The sequence below is a fragment of the Mesocricetus auratus genome, unplaced genomic scaffold, assembly GCF_017639785.1.
Source record: "Mesocricetus auratus isolate SY011 unplaced genomic scaffold, BCM_Maur_2.0 Super-Scaffold_100013, whole genome shotgun sequence".
Lineage (NCBI taxonomy): Eukaryota > Metazoa > Chordata > Mammalia > Rodentia > Cricetidae > Mesocricetus > Mesocricetus auratus.
The window spans coordinates 61,226,080-61,248,454 of NW_024429196.1; the positions used below are offsets into that span (position 1 = coordinate 61,226,080).

General features: G+C 40.3%; 1 protein-coding gene across 1 annotated transcript in view; it reads right to left on the reverse strand.

The window, feature by feature from the left end:
• LOC110340193 overlaps nucleotides 1-22,375 on the reverse strand; it is a 379,146-nt gene that overhangs the window by 343,403 nt on the left and 13,368 nt on the right. The window contains exon 2 of the mRNA XM_040755232.1: nucleotides 12,167-12,297. The gene's annotated coding sequence lies outside the window, so the exon portion shown is untranslated. The remainder of the gene's footprint in view (nucleotides 1-12,166; nucleotides 12,298-22,375) is intronic.

Consider the following 22,375-nt stretch of genomic DNA (forward strand, 5'->3'; position numbering starts at 1 on the left):
TTGTTATTATCTCTTAGAAGCCTGTTCTTTCATAATGACTGAAAGAAAGGGAATGGAATTGAATGGAAGGGGAAATGGGAAGGAATTGAGAGGAGTAGAGGGGGTAAGCCATCATCAGTGCATATTGTGGGAGAAAAAAATCTATTTTCAATAAAAGAGAAAAATGTGTCTACTCTTTCTCACTTAGAAGACCCACTGCATGGTAGAGATTACAGGGGGAAAATCTATGAATAATAATGAGAGGATAAAACTATGACTAAAACGAGTGGATTATTTTATAGAAGCTACAGCCACATTGAGTAATAGTACTTTACACTGTGCCCCTAGTTTATTCCTTCGAATACCTAGGGAATTTAGGAAATGTGGCATGCCTCCATATGATGAAGAAGGCCCCAGAGAAGAGGTCCATGGCCTGTGGTAGCAGAACTCACTTCACAGGAGGGCTCCTCTCAGAGGAAGCAGTCAGGAGTCTCACTCTGCTCTGGCACAGTTTGAAGAGCAGCTTTGCCCCACTAACCCAGAGCATGTCACCTGAGTCAGGAGCAGGATTACCAGTGGGAGCGTGTGTTTACTCACCCATCTTCACTCCCTTAGCCATTTGTTCTCTCATTCCCCAAAGTCATGGGTTAGAGACTTTGTCACTAACCCTGGATATCCTGGAGAAAGGAAGGGCCACATTGGCAGCTTCTGGCATCAGTCAATACCAGATAATTACTGCACTAAAGAAATAAATTTCAACTTAAACTTGAGTGCCCATGAATGGGAATGCTGAGTCATTGAGCAAGACACCAAAGTGCAGCTTGTCTGAATGTTCCTTCACACTGAAGCAAATATTTCATCAAACCCTTTATGTTACTAGTACTAAGAGAATAATTCTTCCGCTACTCATCAATTTCTTGTTTTGATAACTAAATAATTCCATTTGTATTCTTGAAGATGGTAAATTAGTCATCATATTTTCCTGTTTGACTGTAATGCCAAGACTCATTGGTCTGAGGATTTATGTAGTAATTAGTTTCTTTTAAACCTGTTTCTTGTTTTTGTTATTTAATTGAACAAACTATGCTAATTTATAAATTTGATTTTTGACATCATACATTTTTGGAAACTGCTGAGGACTTGATTAACTGTGAATCGTTGACGTCAAAAGGATGCCACTGACCTACACATGTGATCACTCTTCACATCACACATGCATGAGAATGTTTGGGGAATAACTTGGCTTGTATAGTTAGATGGGGTATTAGCTAATAGTAAACCTTTTCTAGCCAAGAGATCATCTGGCAAAGCAAATGGGAGTCTTGCTGTTCAGCAGACAGCTCGGCTTTCACAAAGCCTAGCAAGAGGCTTTCTTCCACAAAGCCTGGTGAGTCTGACTCTCCTTCTTTCAATGGCCACCAGATCATTTTAAATTCTATAAATGTTCAAAGAAGCAATGTACCCCAAATTAGAAACACTATCAATTGCATCTCTCTAGGAAGCATTTCTGGGAGCCAGACTTTGCTGTGGTGGGATTTGTAATTGACAGTGAGTAACAAGCAATGAAAAGGTGGTGAACTCCAGGAAGGTGAGATGCTTCTGAAAAGGGGGTTCTTGTGCAAAATCTGACGCAACACCAATAAAATTAACTCTGGAATTCAGTGCTCAAGGCTCTACCAGCTAAAATCCCATTTATTGAAAAATGTACTATTTCCAATTTCTTTTAGTAATAAAATGCATGAATAGTCCCCCCCCCTCCAGAAGGCTATAAATAGTCAACAATGCCACAAGGTTTTTTATCAGAAGCTAGGGAAGAAGGAAAGGACTGTGGCTCTGTGATGGAGCACTCTCTAGCCTGGGGCAATCCTCCACAATAACTCACTAATCATTAATAATTCCTTTGCCCATTTAGTTTCAGTGAATACATCAATCAACGATTTACTCTAGCACAAGACATGGGAAATTGTTTGAAGTCAAAATTCTTTTGGGGCATCAATAGTATGTAAATTCCCTCCCTTCTGTTTGAACTCTGAATAAGTGAGGAAAGGAGGGAAGAAAGAAAAAGATACAGCACAGAAACTCTGTGTAAACTGTTTCTGGGCCTTTGTTTACACACTGCCCACACCTTCAGGCTGCTCTGGTACTGGGGAAGATAAAACGCAGGTGTAGTTAGTGACTTCTGACTTGAGAACCTGGCATGCTCTAAGTAGAGTGAATTCCATGTTTACACTTTCTCATTTCATATTGTTCCTTAGCCATCCACCACTACAGATGTACATTATTTAGTTTAAGTAGACAAAGACAGTGGATGTTGCAACTGCATTTGCTGTTTCAACACTAATCCGTATGGTTCTAAAAGTTCAAAAGTGATCGTAGAGAGATGGCTCCGTTTTTAAGAGATCTTGATTCTCCAGCAGATGACACAAGTTCAGTTCCCACACAACCCCCACACAAACACACACACATAGACATAAACAATAAAACTCAAATGAATCTTTTAAGATCATTTTAAATGCACAAACAAGGGCTACTGCATAGTTTAGTTTGGAAAATCACTTATCACAAAGCCTGATGACCCAAGTTCAGTCCTGAGAGCCTTCAGTGGAAAGAGAGAATTGACTCCCACAAAGTTGTCATCGTGGGACCCACATCATATGCACACATAATAATAATAAATAATATTTTTAAGGCAAGGAGGCATGGCATTGCTTAAAATTCCCAATCTTGTCACCAATGCCTTTAAAATAAAAGTCATTGTAAAGATAGAAGTCACATGAAATATTAATGGAGCAGGCAGCTGCAACATCTTCCAGTACAAACTAATGACAAGACTACCTGACCCTTCAAAACCAAGCAAGCATGGTGATTAGGTGACAGATTGATTCTTCTCCAAAATGCATAAACAGTGTCTTTCAACTCCAAGGCAAAGTTAGCTTTACTTGATCGTCTCAGTGGCTTGTAAGTACTATGGTCAGCAAGCTCAAACACACACTCCTGCTGCAAACCCTAAGACTTCTGCAGAGTGTAAACAATACTGAGATGGGTTGATGCCTTGTTTCTTCTCTGCCTAGGCATATTCCAAACTATTCTCAAAGATTCCTATTCCTCACAACTGCAAAGTTTAGTTTATTAGCAAAGAGTTCCAGAAAACCCTACCTGTTTCTCTGTCCCAGGCAACAATTCCCTTTTGAAACTCTATCTGTCTCTCTCTTCCCTGTGGTTTCTATAGTGACCAATGGATCTTAATTTCACTTGGGACAAAGCCTTTGGTTGCATTCAACAAGAGCTGGAGCAACTCAGGTTCGCTTTGACACAAGAATCTAGTGACAGAAAAGAAGTCTCTCTGAAAACAGTATTTCTATCTTCCCAGGAATGAAATACACTACAATTTATAAGGGGAATGATTTAGATATCTTTAAATGGGAGTAATAATATCCTTCTCCAAAGATATAAAAAAGTGTGTGTTTTTAGTGTATTTTATTTATGTAGAATCCAAAATTCTATAAATTTAAATATCAAACATACATAAAACAGATGTCAAATTTTAGAATTCTGCATTCCATCATGAGGCTAGAAGATATCCTCAAGATTATATAATCTATTTTTGAGTATACAATTATGCAAAGAAAATGTTTACAGAACTAAGAGACCACTTGGGAAAAAGAGTATGCTCTAAGGAAGTGTCCATGATATCTACGTGTGGAATCAGCAGAGACAGACATCAAGCAAGAGAACTTTTATTCACAAGTTCAACACACTGAGGATAAAAATGAATAGGTAAAGTGTACCAAAACACAGAGGCTCTGCTGCAGAGGCCTTTAGGTAGAGTTGCATCAGCTGTTTTCTCTGGGAGCAAGACTTTAGCAGCTCACAGAATCATTGCCACACACTCCAGCTGAAGCATTTTATTAGACCTGGCTTTATGTTTAAGTAGTCTACTGGATGTGGTGGTGGTGGTGGTCGTGGTGGTGGGAACCAATGATATGCAGAACCTGTGTTGTAGATTAAGTTCCTTTTAACTTGAAGATGGTGCTCTCTCTGCTCCATAAGTCATCAGATGCCAGGACAGCTCCTTCCCTGTGTCTTAGGACTCAGAGAAAGGGTGTGATACAAAGCTTGAATGCAGAAGAGTGTCATGTGTCCATAAAGACAAACTCAGAAAACATAAGAACAATGGCATTTAAAATAACATGAAAATGATTTAAATTATGACTATGTATGTAATTTAAAGTGAAATTGAGGAAGAAAAAGAAGAGAGAAGGATATTACAGAAATTACTTTAAACAACAATATATTATCCATGTCTGCCACAGTACACTTGACCTAATAACATGGTTCTCAAATTAGGGTCCCTGGACCAGCAAGGTCAGCATTGACTGGGCCTTTCTTGGAAATGTGAGTTCCAGGCTCCACCCCATACTTATCTGATAAGAAAAGTTCCAAGCCTGAATTATGCCAACCCTATAGGTAGTGAATTCTCCTGACTGCTAAATGTAAAAAACACCGACTTACCTCAGTTCTCCAAATCAGGGTACCAGAGACACCACTGGGCCACATTAATAATTATAGTTCAGCAGGACTTGCTCACCAGCTACTTGGGGCCAGTAGACAACAACCTGCTCTGTCTGACCACCATCTGCAAACACTGGCCCAGTTGAAACAGGTCCTGTTAAAAGCCTGCTATGACAAATGCTTCTTTCAGGTTGACCATCCTCTTGGAGTCTGTCTGCTCATCAGGAAACAGTCATACTGAATCTCTAGAAGTTTCATTATCAGGACCTGAAGTTCTGCATAAAGCATGGCCTGGAGGAATGATAGCCTAAGGTGGGGAAGCATCTTCCACATATTATTATGGCCAATACTGGACTTAATTACCAGTACCCTAATTAATTAGTAATTAAAAGTTGTCAAGAATCTATATAACATAACCAGTAGTAATTTAAAACACTTAAACATCAGACAGTCATGGACCTTGATGGAATTTAATACCTATTGGGCTGTCTACCATGATACAAGAAGCCCACTCAAAGGAAAACAGCCAGAAACACCTCACTTTCTGTGGTTTCATAAAAGCAAATCACTTGTTTTTCAAGCAAACAAAACAACATAGAAGTTAAAAGCATAAATCTCAGTTTTAAACTGTCTCAGTTGGGGGTCTGATTCTGCCGCCCCCCATTGTCTAGCCTTGACTTAACCATATGAATCTTAATGTCATCATGAAAAAACATTGAGGTTTATAATTGTTCATTTCATCATAGGGGAGTGGGATGATAAAATAATTCATATATATGATGAACTAAGAAACATGGTATGGAGGTTATTACCACTTAGACTAAAATATCATTAACAGTCCCCCTACCCCTCCTTTCAATTTCCTGAGTCTTCTCAAAGTGTAGTGGACCCACCCCAGCAGGCCTGACTATACAGAATCTGCTGACACTGAAGTCCTGGCCTCCATAAGCCCTCTGTGGGGGGAGAATACAAGGAGAGGCTGGACCATCCAGAGTCACTAACATCAAAGACTTGGCCCACCTACACCTTCCAGGAGACAAGAGGAGAGGGAGAGACCCCACCTGCACCCACAGGAAAATGACAAATAAATCCAAAGGCACTTAGAGTGGGAAACTTCAACAACCCACTCTCACCAATAGACAGGACCACCAGACAGAAACTTAACAAAGAAATAAAGGAACTAACAGAAGTTATGATCCAACTGGGTTTAGCAGACATTCATAGAACATTCCATCCAAACACAAAAGAACATAACTTCTTCTCACCACCACATGGAACCTTCTCAAAAATCGACCACATACTTGGCAACATAGCAAACCTCAGCAGCTACAAAAAATTGGAATAACTCCATGCATCTTATCAGACCACCATGTGTTAAAATTAGAATTCAACAACAACACAAATTGCAGAAACCCTACAAACTCATGGAAATTGAATAATGCACAACTGCACCATTCCTGGGTCAGAGAAGAAATAAAAAAAGAAACAAAAGACTTCCTAGAACTCAATGAGAATGAATACACAACATACCCAAACTTATGGGACACTTTTAAAGCAGTGCCAAGAGGAAAGTTCATAGCACTAAGTGCCCACATGAAGAAACCAGAGCATAGTCACACTAGAGAATTAATAATACAACTGAAAGTTCTAGAACAAAAAGAAGAAAACTCACCCCAAAGGAGTAGACAACAGCAAATAATCAAATAGAGGGCTGAAATCAATTAAATAGAAACAAAACAATACAATGAATCAATGTAACAAAGAGTTGGTTCTTCAAGAAAACCAATAAGATAGACAAACCTTTATCCAAACTGACCAAAAGGCAGACAGAGAGCATGCAAATTAAGAAAATCAGAAATGAAAAGAGGGACATAACAACAGACAATGAGGAAACCCAGAGAATCTTCAGGTCATACTTTAAAAACCAGTACTCCCCAAAATTTGAAAATTTAAAAGAAATGAACAACTTTCTAGATAATTATAACTTACCAAAATTTAAAAACAACAGATTAGCAATTTAAATAGACCTAATAAAATAGAAGCAGTTACCCAAAGTCTCCCAACCAGAAAAATCCCAGGGCCAGATGGTTTCAGGGCAGAATTCTGCCAGAAATTCAAAGAAGAGGTAATACCAATACTCCTCAAACTGTTCTAAACAACAGAAGCAGATGGGTCATTGCCAAACTCTTTTTACAAAGCTACAATTACCTTTGTACCCAAGCCACACAAAGACACAACTAAAAAAGAGAACTATAGATCAATCTCCTTCATGAACACTAATGCAAAAAATACTCAATAAAATACTGGCAAATAGAATCCAAGAACACATCAAAAAATCATTCACCATGATCTAGTAGGCTTCATCCCAGAGATGCAGGAACGATTGGTTCTATACACAAAAATCAATCAATGTATTCCACCATATAAACAAACTAGAAAAAAAATCTCACTAGATGCTGAAAAAGCCTTTGACAAAATCTAACACCCTGTCGTGATTAAGGTCTTAGAGAGATCAGGGATAACAGGAATATACCTAACATAATAAAAGCAATGTATAGCAAACCAGCAGCCAACATCAAACTAAACGGACAGAAACTCAACGTGATTCCTCTAAAATAAGGAACAAGACATGGCTGTCCACTCTTTCCATACCTCTTCAATATTGTGCTTGAAGTCCCAGTTAGAGGAATAAGACAGCAAAAGGAGATGAAGTGGATACAAATTGGAAAAGAAGAAGTCAAACTTTCACTATTTGCAGATAATATTACAATTTACATAAGTGACCCGAAAAACTCTACCAGGGAACTGCTACAGCTGATAAATACCTTCAGCAAAATGGCAGGATACAAGATTAACTCGAAAAATCAATATGTACTACTATGTACAGATGATAAATGGGCTGACAAAGAAATCAGAGAAACATCACCCTTTACAATAGCTAAAAACAACATAAAATATATTGGGGTAAAGCTAACCAAACAAAAGAAAGACCTGTGTAACAAGAATTTTGAGTCTTTACAGAAAAAAGTTAAAGAAGATACCAGAAAATGGAAAGATCTCCCATAGTAAAAATGGCAATCTTGCCAAAAGGAATCTACAGATTCAATGCAAACCCCGTCAAAGTATCAGCACAATTCTTCACAGACCTTGTAAGAACAATGCCCAATTTTATATGCAAAAATAAAAAACTCAGGAGAGCCAAAACAGCCCTGTACTATTAATAAAGGAACATCTGGAGGCATATGTATCCCTAATTTCAAGCTCTATTATAGAGCTATAGTACTGAAAAACAGCTTGGTATTGGCACAAAAATAGAAAGGTAGACCAATGGAATTGAATTGAAGATCCAGATATTAATCCCCACGCCTACAAACACCTGATTTTTGACAAAGAAGCTAAAATTATACAATGGATAAAAAAATTTTCAACAAATGGTGCTGGCATAACTGGATGCTAACATGTAGAAGACTGCAGATAGATCTTTTCTATTACCATGCACAAAACTAAAGTCCAAATAGATAAAAGACTTCTATATAAATCCAGCCACTGAACGATTTCATGAACATAAATCCACTAGCGCAGATACTGAGATCAACAATCAATAAATGGGACCTCCTGAAACTGAGAAGTTTCTTTCTATAAACAAAGGACATAGTCAACAAAACAAAAAGGCAGCCCACAGAATGGGAAAAGATCTTTACCAACCCCACATCTAACAGAGGACTGATTTCCAAAATATACAAAGAACTCAAGAAGCTAGTCACCAAAACACCAAACAATCCAATTAAAAATGGGGTTCAGAACTAAATAGAGAATTCTCAATAGAGGAATCTAAAATGGCTGAAAGACACTTGAGAAAGTGCTCAACATCCTCAGCCATTAGGAAAATGCAAATCAATACAACCCTGAGATACCATTTTACACTGTCCACAATGGCTAAAATCAAAAACACCAATAACAGTTTATGATGGAGAGGATGTGGAGAAAGGGGAATACTACTCCACTGCTAGTAGGAGTGCCAAATTGTACAGCCACTTTGGAAATCTGTATGATGGTTCCTCAGGAAAATAAGAATCAGTCTACCTCAAGCTCCAGCAATTCCACTCTTAGGCATATACCCAAAGGATGCACATTCCTACAACAAGGACATCTGTTCAACTATGTTCATAGCAGTGTTGTTTGTAATAGCCAGAATCTGGAAGCAACCTAGATGCCCCTCAACTGAAGAATGGATAAAGAAAATGTGATAAATTTACACAATGTAGTACTGCTCAGCAGAAAAAGAAATGAAATCTTGAAATTTGCAGGTAAATGGATGTAATTGGAAGAAACCATCCTGAGTGAGGTAACCCAGTCACAGAAAGACAAACAAGGTATGAACTCACTCATATATGGATATTAGTCATAGAGCAAAGGATTACTAGCACATAATCCACACTACCAGAGAAATTAGGAAACAAGGAGCACCCTAAGAGAGAAATGCATGGTCCCCCCAAGAAGGGAAAATGTGCAAGAACTCCTGAACAAATTGGAAGCAGTGGGGGAGGGGTAGGAAAAAGAGATGGGAAGAAGAGGAGGGGGAAGAGAACAAGAGTGATCAGGAAGACTGAGTCAGAGGAGGAATAGAGGAGAGCAAGAAAATAGATACCTTAATAGATGGAGCCAGTATAGATTTAAAGAGAAATCTGGCACTAGAGAAATGTCCAGAGATCCACAAGATCCCAACTAAGGATCTAAGCAGTAGTGGAGAGGTCACCTTTGATACCCTTCCCCTATAATGAGGTTGATGACTACCTTAATTGCCATCCTAGAGCCTTCATCCTGTAGCTGATGGAAGCAGAAGCAGACACCCACAGCTAAGCACTGAGCAATACTCCTGGAAACCAGTTTTAGAGAGGGAGGAAGGATGAGCAAAGGAGTCAAGACCATCCTGGAGAAACCTGCAGAAACAGCTGACCTGACCTAGTAAGAGCACAGGGACCCCAGTAGTAAAGCTGGGGAACCTGCCTTGGACTGAACCAAACCCTCTGAATGTGAGTGCCAATTAGGAGGCCTGGGAAGTCTATGGGACTTCTGACAGTGGTACCAGTATTTATCCCTAGTGCACAAATGGACTTTGGGAGCCCATTCCCTATGGAGGGATACTATTTCAGCCCTGATACATGGAAGAGGACCTAGGTCTGACCCCAAATGATATGACAGACTTTGATGATCCCCCATAGAAGGCATCACTATCTTTGGGGAGTGGGTGGGGGGTGGGATCAGGAGTTGATAGGGGGCATGGGAGCATGAAAGGTAAAGGGAATGGGGGATTGATATGTAAAATGATTGTTTCTAAATAAAAATGTTAAAATAATATATCATTGACACTAGTTTTGTGCACTAATTATGGAACATTTGAAAACAAATTTAAACTTGAAGTTTTACCTTAGTACTTAAACACAGAATAGATTTATGTAGTATTATAATCATCAATAAAAGTGGATTTCTCATTTCTAATGCATTGGTATTAAGTGTAATTTTTTAAGGAATGTTCTCCTTTACCTTGAGAACAAGCACACACAGTGCTTCTGGTCAAGAGAATCATGACAATATTGCAGTGTCTACTTTCAGGTACTCAGGAGTGAAGGGATCCCTTTAGCATGTGAAAGAAAAAGAGAAAGAACCAGGGGAGGGGAGGGGAGGAGAGAGGGGGGAGATGCTATCAAGATGGCTCAGTGGTTAACAGAGGGTAATGTTGCTTGCTGCCAAAGCTGACAACCTGAGTTCAATACCCAGGACCCACAGAGTAGTAGGAGAAAACTGATTCCCAAAAGCTGTGCTCTGATCTCTACTAGTATACCATAGCACATGCAAAATCATAAACATACACAACATTAATTAACTAATTAATACAATTTTAAATTTTTAAAAGAAAATATGTTAGGGAAATTGGCCATTGATGACCTTGCTTTGATGAAAACATTGAATGTAATACTGAACAACATAGGAAAAGCTAAGCCTGTTCTGGTATAGAAGGCTTTGTTTACCTTCAAAATCCACACACTGCAAAGTCATCTTGTATGGTTCCCTAAACATTTAATACACACACATACACACACACACACACACACACACACACACACACAGAAAAAAGGTGTCATCCCCATCCTATCTCATCTGTAATAAAATACCTAGTAGCTTCAAAAAGCCACAGTCCTTTGTGCTTGCTTCTCAAACCAAGCAAGTCTTCCTCTCCCTGCTTTCAAACATAATGTAGCAACTACTACAACTACTACCCCCAATCTAGGCATCTGTTTCATTCTGCTTCTTGTTGCAAAGGTGTCAGAGGAACAAGATAAAGACAAAGACTTTCTCTAATTTTATGTTGGGATCTACCTGCCTCTCCTCCTCTTCCCAAGTGCTGGGATTAAAGGCATGCACCACCACCACCCAGCACAATTGGCTTTTAGCACAATACATATGTTCTTTAAGATGTGGTCATCAGTGCTAGATATTCCAGAAGCAGCCTACCCTAAACTCAAAATTCAAGTTAAATTTTGAAAAGAAAATACTTTTTTTTCAGTGAAAATACATTCTGGGATTTTGTGTTAACTGGTAATGATAAAGATCAAAGCACAGACAGAGCTAACAGAAGTGCATAATGAGCCTGAATTAATGCCAGCAAGCTATCAAGCAATTGGCACATCCACATGGCTTCTTTAAGTTAAGCTCCATGAAACTGGATTTTTCTTCATCAGAAGGGTTATCAGGGGCTGGAGAAATGGCTCAGGGTTTACAAGCACTTCTGGAACTCACATGCTAACATACAACCCTCTATAGCTCCAATTCTACCACCACAGCTCCAGTTCCACACCATCTGCTGCCCTCTCCTGGCATCCAAGAGCATTACACTCATATGGTGCACATACACATAAGCTGGCAAACACTTATACACATAGAAATAAGTAAATCTAAAAAAAACATCTGCAGTTTTATGATTCAATGTTGCTACTTTGTTGTACTTTTATGAGTTAGATTTCTCGTCACTGTGTCAAAATACCTGACACAGTTTATGGGAGGAAAGGTTTTCTTTGGTGCTTGGTTCCAGAGGTAGTCCATAGTTGCTTGTCCTCACATCTTTGGGTAGAAGGTCATGGTCAGATCATGTCAAGAAGAGGGTTCTTTACTTCTTGGTAGCCAGGAAGTGAGACAGTACTGACTTCAAACCAATTGCATATGTCACACTAGCTTATCTTCCAAATTCCTCATACTCCCAAGTTCACCTTTATCTTCCCCAAATTTTTAAAACGCCATTTGGATAGCTAAGAAATTTAGTTGATAAGAAAAGGAAATAAATATAGTTGGACTTCCCAAGGCTATATGCATCAAGCCAAATAAGGACTTAAAGCTCTACATTCTAAACAGCTATACCCAAAAGAAAAATTACATTGCCACAACTTCCAGCAAGCTTATATATGTAACAGTATCACTGAAACATAGACCTACATAGTTCTGTCCTCCTTCAACTGGAGTGAAGAGTGGCTGATGGTTATTCAAATGTTTATGCAACTCAAGAATACCCTGTACCATTTCCTTTCTTTTAGAACTGCTTTTCCAAACAATCTTACCACAAATTTACTAAAATAAACTGGCTATTATGTTTTTATATTGTCCCAATTTAATGTTTCCTTACCAGTAATCCAAAGGCCACAGCTGCCATTATTATATGTGGGTGTCCATGTGGATTTTGAGTCCTGGCTCTTTTACTCAGCAGCTTGGTGACTTTAGGAACGTTGCTTAAACTTCTATGCCTCATTTTCCCACCTATACAAGAACGACAACAGTGTTTATTTCACAGGGATGATGTTCGTTAAGCTAAATGAGCAAGCTTTTGTAAGTACGTAAAATAATGATTGTCCTAGTACCTACCACCCAGTTTTTGTTGCATTCACTATAGGAACAGAGGAAGGAGATACAGAGCCCTGATGTAGGAAATTAGACCAGTCTTGCCAAAACATTAAAGAAAGAGCTCTTCCTCTCTAGAAGAAAATGGCCAGGCCACACTGACCCAAAGCCTCAGAAAGGACAGAGGTATAGGATGATAAAAAAGAAGATCTGAAGAGTTCTGATACCACTTCCCACTTGGAGCATGAGGAAAAACAAGCTGGCCTTGTGCTGACAAGAGATGAGCCAGAGTTAGGCAGGGAGAAGCCTGAGCAGACTCCCAAGCCATGCTATGTCTTCATGTGCTCATGTGACCTGAGTTCTTACAGACCACTTGACAGGATAAGGGGCCCATTGCTGGGTCTGATTGCAAGCTGTTCTCTCTCTCTCTCTCTCTCTCTCTCTCTCTCTCTCTCTCTCTCTCTCTCTCTCTCTCTCTCTCTCTCTCTCTCTCTCTCTCTCTCTCTCTCTCTCTCTCTCTCTCTCTCCCTCCCTCCTCCCTCCCCCTCTCTGTGTGTGTGTGTGTGTGTGTGTGTGTGTGTATGTGTGTGTGTGTGTGTGTAAGCTTGTGGGTACACATGTTTGGAGGGGTTCACACATGTTTGGGAGCACATGGGCATAGAGAATGCACAATGTCAAGGTATTACACTTGGAGCACTATTCACATTTTGTTTTGTTTTTTGAGACAGATTTCTCATTGGCCTGGAGCTCTTAAAATTATCTATGCTGGCTGACCAGCAGCAGCCCCTGAGATCCCATCTGTCATCAGCTCCCCAGAGCTGGGGTTACAAGTGTATGCCACCATGCCTGGCTTTCTTACTTGATTTCCTAGTTTCGTTCTGTTGTTGTGATAAAATATGATGACCAAAAGCAACTTGGGGAGGAAAGAGTTGCTTTGGGTTATACTTCCAGGTCACAATCCACCACTGAAAGGAGTTGGGATAAGAACTCAAGTAGGAACTTGAAGCAGAATCCATGGAGGAACTGCTACTTGCTGACTCACTGTCTGGCTCATACTTGTTAGCTAGCTTATTTTAAATAGCCCAGGACCACTTACTGGAGGAATGCTGCTGTCCACAATGAGATGGGCCCTTATACATCAACTAATAATCAGTCCCTCACAGGCATGACAACAGACCAACCCGACCTAGATAATGTCTCATTTGAGACTTCTCGCATGACTATAGGCTGTGTCCAGTTAACCATGAGGACCACCCAGGATATTTGGATTCTGGGGATCAAAATCAGGTCCTCCTGCTTAAAAGGCAAGCATTTTGTCAACTAAGTCATCTTCCCAGACTTGGTTTCAAGCTTTGTGGAGGGAGTTACTATAGCAGCAGGATAAAACGATCCTGTAGACAAAGATTTTTTAGGCAGTGTTCTGTTGTTTTGAAATGATTTCAAATATTTACCTGGTTGTTGCTGCATGACGTTTTTGTTTTGGAGTTTGGGAGCACAAGAGCAATATCTAATTAGAACCCAGATGTGAAATCTAGAAGTGAATTTGCCTGGGAAACACTAGGGTCAAACCGTACAAGACTCCTCACAGATGAGTTACTGACCTCAACTACTAGCTGTCAAGTTACATACGATGTCAAGATTCTGATCCACCGCTTTAGAGGCCTGACCAAGGCTAGCTCCTTCTTTGAAGACCCAGAGTGCATAGTGGGACCAGCTGCACCAAGATGTACATAGACCAGCAGAGCCTTGCTAGCCTTGGAGCTTTGGAGCGTCACCCTCCAGCATGGGCTCTGTGTTCTAGCATCCAGCCACCAAGGCATCAAAGCAGATGTCTCCTGAAGCATCCAAGCCAGCCTGTTCTTGAAACTAACCTGTTCAATTATCTAAGGGGACATGCCAGCCTTTTTCTAGGACTTTATTTTCTGCAGGAAACTAAACTCTAGTAGTGAGGAAAGTAGATTGGGGTCATGAGGTAGTGAGGGAGAAGAAGATGAAGGAAAGGGAATAGTAGGACAGAACACGGCGCTGTGAAAAAGGAAAAGGGGAACATGGGGCAGAGAGACTTTAGCTGGGTAGAGTTAGGAAGAGTGATACAGAGGGCAAGATGAGGAAGGAGATACAAATGACACTAAGGAAGTTTTTTAAAAGCCACAGGGAAACATACTATTTTATAAGCTTACTTAGCAGTATGTGTGTGGGGTGTGTGTGCACATGCATGCATGTGTGTGCATGTGTGTATGTGTATGTGTATGTGTTTATGCATGTGTGTGTACTTTAAATGCTATTATGCCATACAGGGTGATATTCTCACCCTCAGAGCCTAAGAACTATGAACTTCTAATAAAAATCCCAGTACCAAGCTTGGAAACTTCCATTCAAGTTGTTGGCCATCAGAGCTCAGGATACTCCCAACACATTATTGACAATTGCCATTGCCACCCTCGATTGCCTCCCAAAATTTGAAGGCAAGACCACATTGCTGAAGACAGCACATACTTCAGACACAGGACTTGGAAGAATTGAACTGCAACTAACCTGGAAGCCTCCTCCCCAAAAACTGGCTCTTATTGTATCAGATGCTATGCAAACTGCCAAGGGAGAAAAGCAATCAGTAGTCTGACCCAGCTCTAAAGCTATGAACCACAATAGTGGCAAGATATCCCCAAAGGTGTGACAATGGTGCTTTCCTCTTGAGGGTAACTAACAGTTGTCTAATTAGATGGAATGCCCTCTCAATAGGTGGATATGAGTGCCTGGTACTCTAAACCTAGCCAAGTACCTGTGGCTGGAGAGGCCATAATTCTACACCAGAGTAGAATTTACTACTGCCATTTTTCTAAACTAATGCAATTTCTAATTTTGACTTTTTAGAAACTGTCTTGTTTCATTAGACAAGGGCAATGTTTCATTCACTAAGGGCAAGCCATAAATGCCATGATGAGATTTGGCTTTAGATACAATTTGAGTTCATTCATTTCAGTTTCAAATCTCCTGATCATTTCAGGGCCAGTGAGTGAGCTTCCTGTTGTCTCAGACATCATGCTTTCTAGAAATCTTTACCATGGAACTGAGTTTAAGTATCTCTTGTAGTACAAATGTTAAGCTGTGGCTGACAATTGTATGCCTCCAGCCTTGACTTGTATAAAGTGTGGAGTCAGACAACAGCAAACTAGAGAGATAAGATGGGGCCAGGAGGTTTCATCAACAGATATAAATTATGAAGAGGAGTAAATTAAAGAGATGTATTATGAAACATAATTATAGCTAATAATGTCTTATCTACTTGAAAATTGTTAAAAGAATAAACTGTTATCACAAATAATTATGTGAGATAATTCACATGTGATTTAGCTTGGTTTTTACCTATAGATGTAAATATATAGTAGCTATGTATGTGGAAACATGCTATAGACTTGTATAAGATAGATTTTCATTACTATGACAAAATACCCCAGATAATAAATTTATAATAACAAGAGGTTTATTTGGTCCAGTCCATATTCATTGTTTCTGGGACTGTGGCAAAGGAACAGGTGTCAATGCCAGGGAGTACATGACTAAACAAAGCAGCTTACCCCACGGACAGTGACAACCATTCGAGGAAAGACAAGAAAGGGAGCTTGGGTTGGAACATTCCCGCAGTAACCAAACGTCTTCGACCAAGCCCTGCTTCTTAGAACTTCTGCCACCTCCCAGTAATGCCACAGGCTGGGGACTGAGGTTGTCATCCATAGCCCTCTGGGAAAAGTCTGAGTCCATATTATAGCAATATCAGAAGTATTTGCAATGTTACCTTGTCAATGAAAAATCATTTTGAAACAAGCTTTTGTGGAAAAGGCAGTTGACATTTTATCAACCACCCATGACAAGGATATTTCCACGGTGACACTTGCAAAGCACAAGGCAAACCTGACTCAGTAGCAGATGATAAATTATAATTTTAATATTCTCTTATCATTAATCACATGCAATCTCTGCATCTGGCTCATATGTGTCTGAACAATGAGTTTTCCCAGTGACTTTGTAGAGGCACAGGCAGTGGCAGGGTTCTTGAGCAATTATTCAGAATTAAACTACCAGTGGAACTAAATGACTCTGGGAGTAATTTATTTCTAATTTAACAATTTAGGAAAATGGCATTTTCATTAATTATTTACTTTTGATCCTTCTAATAATCAGCCAAATGATTTGGGGAGAGTCTTCTTGGGGCATGGGAATTTGACAAACAGGTAGCTAGAAGAATTCTTTTAACTATTGACCTATTTTATTTAAGCTCCATACAATAATTTTTCAACTTAATCATTCAGTTTATTGATTGCCTACTGTGTTCAACAATATACTAAGCACCTTGGGGTGATAGAGATGCAGAAACGGCAGCATGGTAAAAAGAAGAGAAAGGCTGCATTCTCTACCTCCAACCTCCTCACAGTCTACTTCTAGAATTCTCCACACCCATGCACACAAAGTGAGCAGACAGTAATACCCACAGGGTGCTGTTGTAAAAATGTGCGCACATCTCGAGGAGCTATGGAACAAAGAACTAAAGAACTGAGCAGACTCATTTTTTCAAACTCCCTACTAGTCTTAGAAAGTAGTATGGGGAAGATGACTCAGTAGGTAAGAGTACTTACCGTTTTTCTAGAGGACCCAGGTTCAAGTCTCAACACCCACATGGAAGCTTACAATCATCAGTAACCACAGTCCCAGGGGCTCAGATGCCCTCTTCAGCTCCACAGACATGAAGCGCTCACTTGGTGCACAGGGAAAACACTTATGCACATAAAAAACAAATAAATTGTGTGTGTGTATGTGTGATATATATATATATATATAGTAGCATATGCACACACAGACAGGAGCATACATAAACACACACACAGACACATGCACAGACTGTGATGATAGTAACACCTCTCTGTTATAAAACTCACTGAAGCAACCTCCAGAAGCACTGACCTCATTCAGGGAGAGCAATTGGAACCAAGGCAACATAGCTTACTCCACTAAAACCCAAGTACAAGTCTACCTGCAGGTTACGTGGTGCATATATGGGAGCAGCTTTCAGGTGGGCAGTCCTGAGTTAACATAGAGCATCACATGGCAAGAGAAGGAAGCGAACATGTGTCTCTGTATCTTCTGATCCCTCCTCTCCTACAAAGCCACCAGTATTTACTCTATCCTGCGAGACTCCATCATGTGACCTTATCTAACTCTTACCACCTCCCAGTGGCCCCAACCCCAGCACATAGTCAAATGGATTAAGCTTCTACTTTCCTACTACCTCACAGTAGGGATTAATCCCAACAGGTAAACCCCAGGAACACCCTCAAACCATAAGTAAATCACTACTTATGAAAAATAATAATAACATTTCCCTGTCAGCAAAAGTAATAGTACTGTGGGAATATTTCTGGAATAAGCAATCCAGCACCAATGTGAGTGAGAGAAAAGAAATGTCACTGGTGGATAAAGACAGGATAACCCTTGAATGGCTTCATTATCAGGTCCAGTTTGTAACCTCTAAATACATTATTCTCTGAAACCACAAAATGGACCGGCAAGCAAGCAAGATTTTACAGAAACATAACTGGCAGTCAGCAGCTTGTTAAGGGCAATGACCCATCATTTCAGCTACTTCTCCAGGTCATTGTCTTTTGGTAGCAACTGGAGTCATGCTTGACTATAGGCAGTATAATCAGTACTTTAAGTAAATCACTAAATAAATAAATATCTAATAATTGGTATTTTCCACCATGTTCTATTCCAATAGCTGTTCATTAAAAAATAGAAAATGAAAAAAAACTATTACAGAGAAATGCAAATCATTAATCACAACATCTGGATAAAACTAGTCTTCCTGCCACAAGGATGGACATGACCATTCCCACAGAGTGCATCTGAGTACATACATGTTCTACAAAGTGGCCTCTTTCTCTACATCAAGCACTCTGTTTCCTCTCTCTACTCAACATTAGACCATAAGCATTATCTGAAAACAATACAAATCCCTGTAGAAAGATATTTGTAATGCCTACATGGTAGCATTCAACAAAAATATATTTGCCATTTTCTGTTATAAAATCCAGACATCATGATATGACTATAACCAAAATGCAATAGAAAAAGACTTGAATACAGATTCAAGGCATCAAGTTGTAAAGAGAGGGAAAGACAGCTTCAGTGACATACTGTCTCAAAGATGATTCTTAAAGATGATGAAAATCTCTCACAGTGGATTAGGGAGGCCAGGGAACAACACAATACATGAACTTCTTAGCGTTATCAGGAAAGGGGTTTTGTGGAACAGGAGAGGGGAGGTTGGACCCTGGGAGGCACCAGCAAAAAGACCCAAAGGGCTCCTGAACCTCAAGTACCTCCTGGGGCCTGAGGGAGGCATCAGTGCTTAGAGGACTGTTTGGAAACATGTTTTATAGAGAGACAAAGATTGCTTTTGCACAGTTTGAATGAGGGAATGGGTAAACACATAGAGCCCTGGAGATACACTAATCCTGGCAAGATGCTGCGAATGACCAGACTCAGAAAAACAACAGGGATACAGGAAGCAAAGTGGTCCAAGTATATGGTAGGATCCTAAAGATGGGACTTGGACACAGCAGGCAGGGAGCAGGGACATGAGGAGCAGAAAAAATAAATCACGGGAGTTAGGAGATGACCAGGCAAGTGTAGAAACAGCAAATAGTTCTGCAGAGGAAGAAAACAAACACATCTTGGAACCTCAAGTAAAATGAAGGTCAGACCTCCTGAGCTGTTTCTGACAGAGCAAATGTGCACTGGGTGGGTTTTAGGACCAGTGTGACAGATGGCTTGGGCCCTCTGAGGCTTTCTGTTCACACTGCCTAGAATGAGAGTGTGGAACGGGTAGAAATTTATCTGCACATGCTCCCATTTTTGACTGCTGGATCCTAAGGACAGACAAAAATGGAAATTAAACATGTCAAGCACACTGTGCAGGAGACAAGTGACCTTTCTAATAGTTTTTTCTATACCAAAACCTTGGGGAGTGGATCTGATGTTATTGTATGTATGCACTTGAGTGTATACACATATACATGTTCATAGTATAAACACATACAATAAACAGATTATTACTATGTAGATGTGTTATGAATATGGGCTCATATGTTTTCATCTTCATGATAGATTTAATGGCATAAGTTATTCCTTTTTTACAGTAAGATATATATGCCTAAGATTCATATATATATATATGTACATATATATGTATATATATGTGTGTGTATGTGTGTGTGTGAGTTTTTAGCGTGCAAAACTAAAGACTACCATGGATGTGTAGACAGAGAAAGAAATAGAAATGTATACACATAATTTTATACATATATTCACATGGACAGACACTGTATAAACTAATAGATGTCATCATGTATTTATATTATATTTATATTACTTATATAACATGCATACTTAAAATTGTGTGTGTGTGTGTGTGTAGTTGCATGCCTATTAAACATTGTGTGCACTCAAAGCTAAGTGTAAAGGATTTCCTTGCTTCATTCTATGCCTGCAGAAATCAGGGGCAAGAACACCAGATTTCTGTAAACCTTTGGAGCATCTTCAGGCTGCAATTCCAGAACAGCTGTGTCCTTTCCACAAGGGAGGCTTCCCCTTGTATCCTAATTGGGCATGAAATCTGACTCACCAGCACAAGTTACAGTGGAGCTGGCCAACAAAGCAGCTGCATGAGAAACCCCTCAAATAACTCCCATCCATCCGGTGACTGAAGTTGATGAGGGCTGAAACATCCCGCCCTGCTCACCTGTCAGATGCTACAAGGGATTCAATTCACTTTGTCTCATCATATATCACAATGAATTGGCTTGTTTCACTTGTCCTTATAGCTTTTAAACAGCCAGAAATAGAGTAAAGGTTCAAATACTTTTTAACTTGGTAATAGACAAGATATTGTCATTGTAAGCTTATTTTTTAATCACTAACTTACCCATTAGAGATCAAAGAGAAGGATCTAGAAAAGAGCTTGAACTTGAGAGACAGCAATCCATTGAAGAGTTTAGAACTGGTATTATACCAAGCCACCTGTGAATGCTACCATTTAGTTGAGTCCTTGCCAGAAGCTAGGCAAGCATTAGTTATTAAAGGCAGACTGTCCCAATTAGCTAGGTTCAATCTACAGCCTACAGGTCATATGCCTCACGAATGCCACCAATGTCATATCACCATGTCAAATGATTGAGCACCCCTGCCTGAGCTGGCAAATCCCACATTTTGGCCTCAGACAGTCTGGCATGAGCACAGATCAGACAGTTCTCATGGGGTGATAAGGGCTAAGTTACTTAGCCTCTCTGACTGCTGGCTTTCTCATCTGAAGCTGTGTATATTTTTAACACAAGCAATTGCTGTGAACACATGCAGAGAAGACTCAATAACACAACCAGCTAATGTAGCTGGCATGACTCCAATAAACACTGACACAAACAAGTGCACAATGGACAAAACCAAAAAGATTCCCCTCAAAAACAAATTTAAAAAGTAACCTCAGGATCAGCAAGGCCCCTTTTATGAACGGAAAGGATTTCAGTTCTTAATAATTTGTTGCAACATGTAAACCTCACTCCTGTGGATCAGGTAAAGAAACCAGATCATTTCTACTACCAAAGAAATTTTGTTCCCAGGCGGGCAGTAGTGGCACACACCTTTAATCCTAGCACTTGAGAGGCAGAGGCAGGCAGATAACGGTGAGTTCAAGGTCAGCCTGCTCTACAAAGCTAGTTTCAGGACAGTCAAAGCTACATAGAGAAACCCTGTCTTGAAAAAAAAGGAAAAAAGAAAATTGTTCCCAAGCCCAGTGACTCTGAGAAAATAGACTTCAACAGACTTCTCTCAGGAGTGATGAAAATTATTGATTTATGTTCCCTCTTGATTGCTATTTAAAGTTGATGCAACTTGATGGTTCAACTTCCTCAAAACTACTTATCAAGTTGGAGATGCCCTCAGAATCTGCATTTGCTCCTAGAAGACACACTGGAGAACACACTGAGAACAGGGCATGGAGGAGACAGACTAGCCGTCTCCTACACCTTAGAATCCCTGCAGGCCTCAAGGATTCTCATACAAAAGGCCTATCTTAGTTTAACCTTGGTAATTGTGATACTAAAGGCCTTTCTACTGTATCGTGTACACAGCTGTGCCCAGATCCCGTTAGGAAGCTAGTAACTCTCGGCACTCTAGGAAACTGGGGGAACGCTGGTCTGGTGTCTCCTGTCTAGGTGAAGAAACAGGCACACAGAATGCTTCAGTCTCACGTGATTTGCATTTTGGTTCTAGTATCCTGGGGACCCTCCTGGCAAGCTCCTCTTCTGGGTTTTCTTAAAAGATCCCTGGGGCTGATTACCTTGAGTTCCCAGTCAGAGTCCTGAACTGTGAACCCCATGCAGCTCAGGGGCAGGAGGGGCAACACATAGGTGAGGTAAGTCTATGCAGCCTCTTATTCGGCGCCTTCTCCTACCCACTTAGTTGAAGTCAGTTTTACAAGCCCCTCATCCCTTCAGCTGTGTGCTAAGATGATGCTGTTGGCATCTGGAAGAGTCACCCCACATCACTCTGCCCTCGATGCCTTTCCTGGCTGCCTTTCCTTTCCTTTCCCTGTGCACCATGGGAAAGCATTTTCTGCAAGTAGATGTTTGTCTCAGAGGAGATACTCAACACCTGAACTACCAGGGAATGTTCCAGACAGTCCAGGAGCAGCTTTTCTCTTCAGAGCTGTGGGGTGGGCCAGGGCTGTCATTAGCAGAACCTTCTCGGCTTCACACTGGTCGGCAGGGTTCTTCACGTTTCCCAACCACAGTCTCACTGAGGCCCGACAGATATCAAACCCTGGCCTTCACCATTATCACATTATTCCCCTCCTGCCTAACCCTATTACCACCTCTCTGTCATGGGCTAAAGAGAAAACTAAATTATAATCGATGTAGCCTTCACCTCCCCAAAGCATGGCTGATGT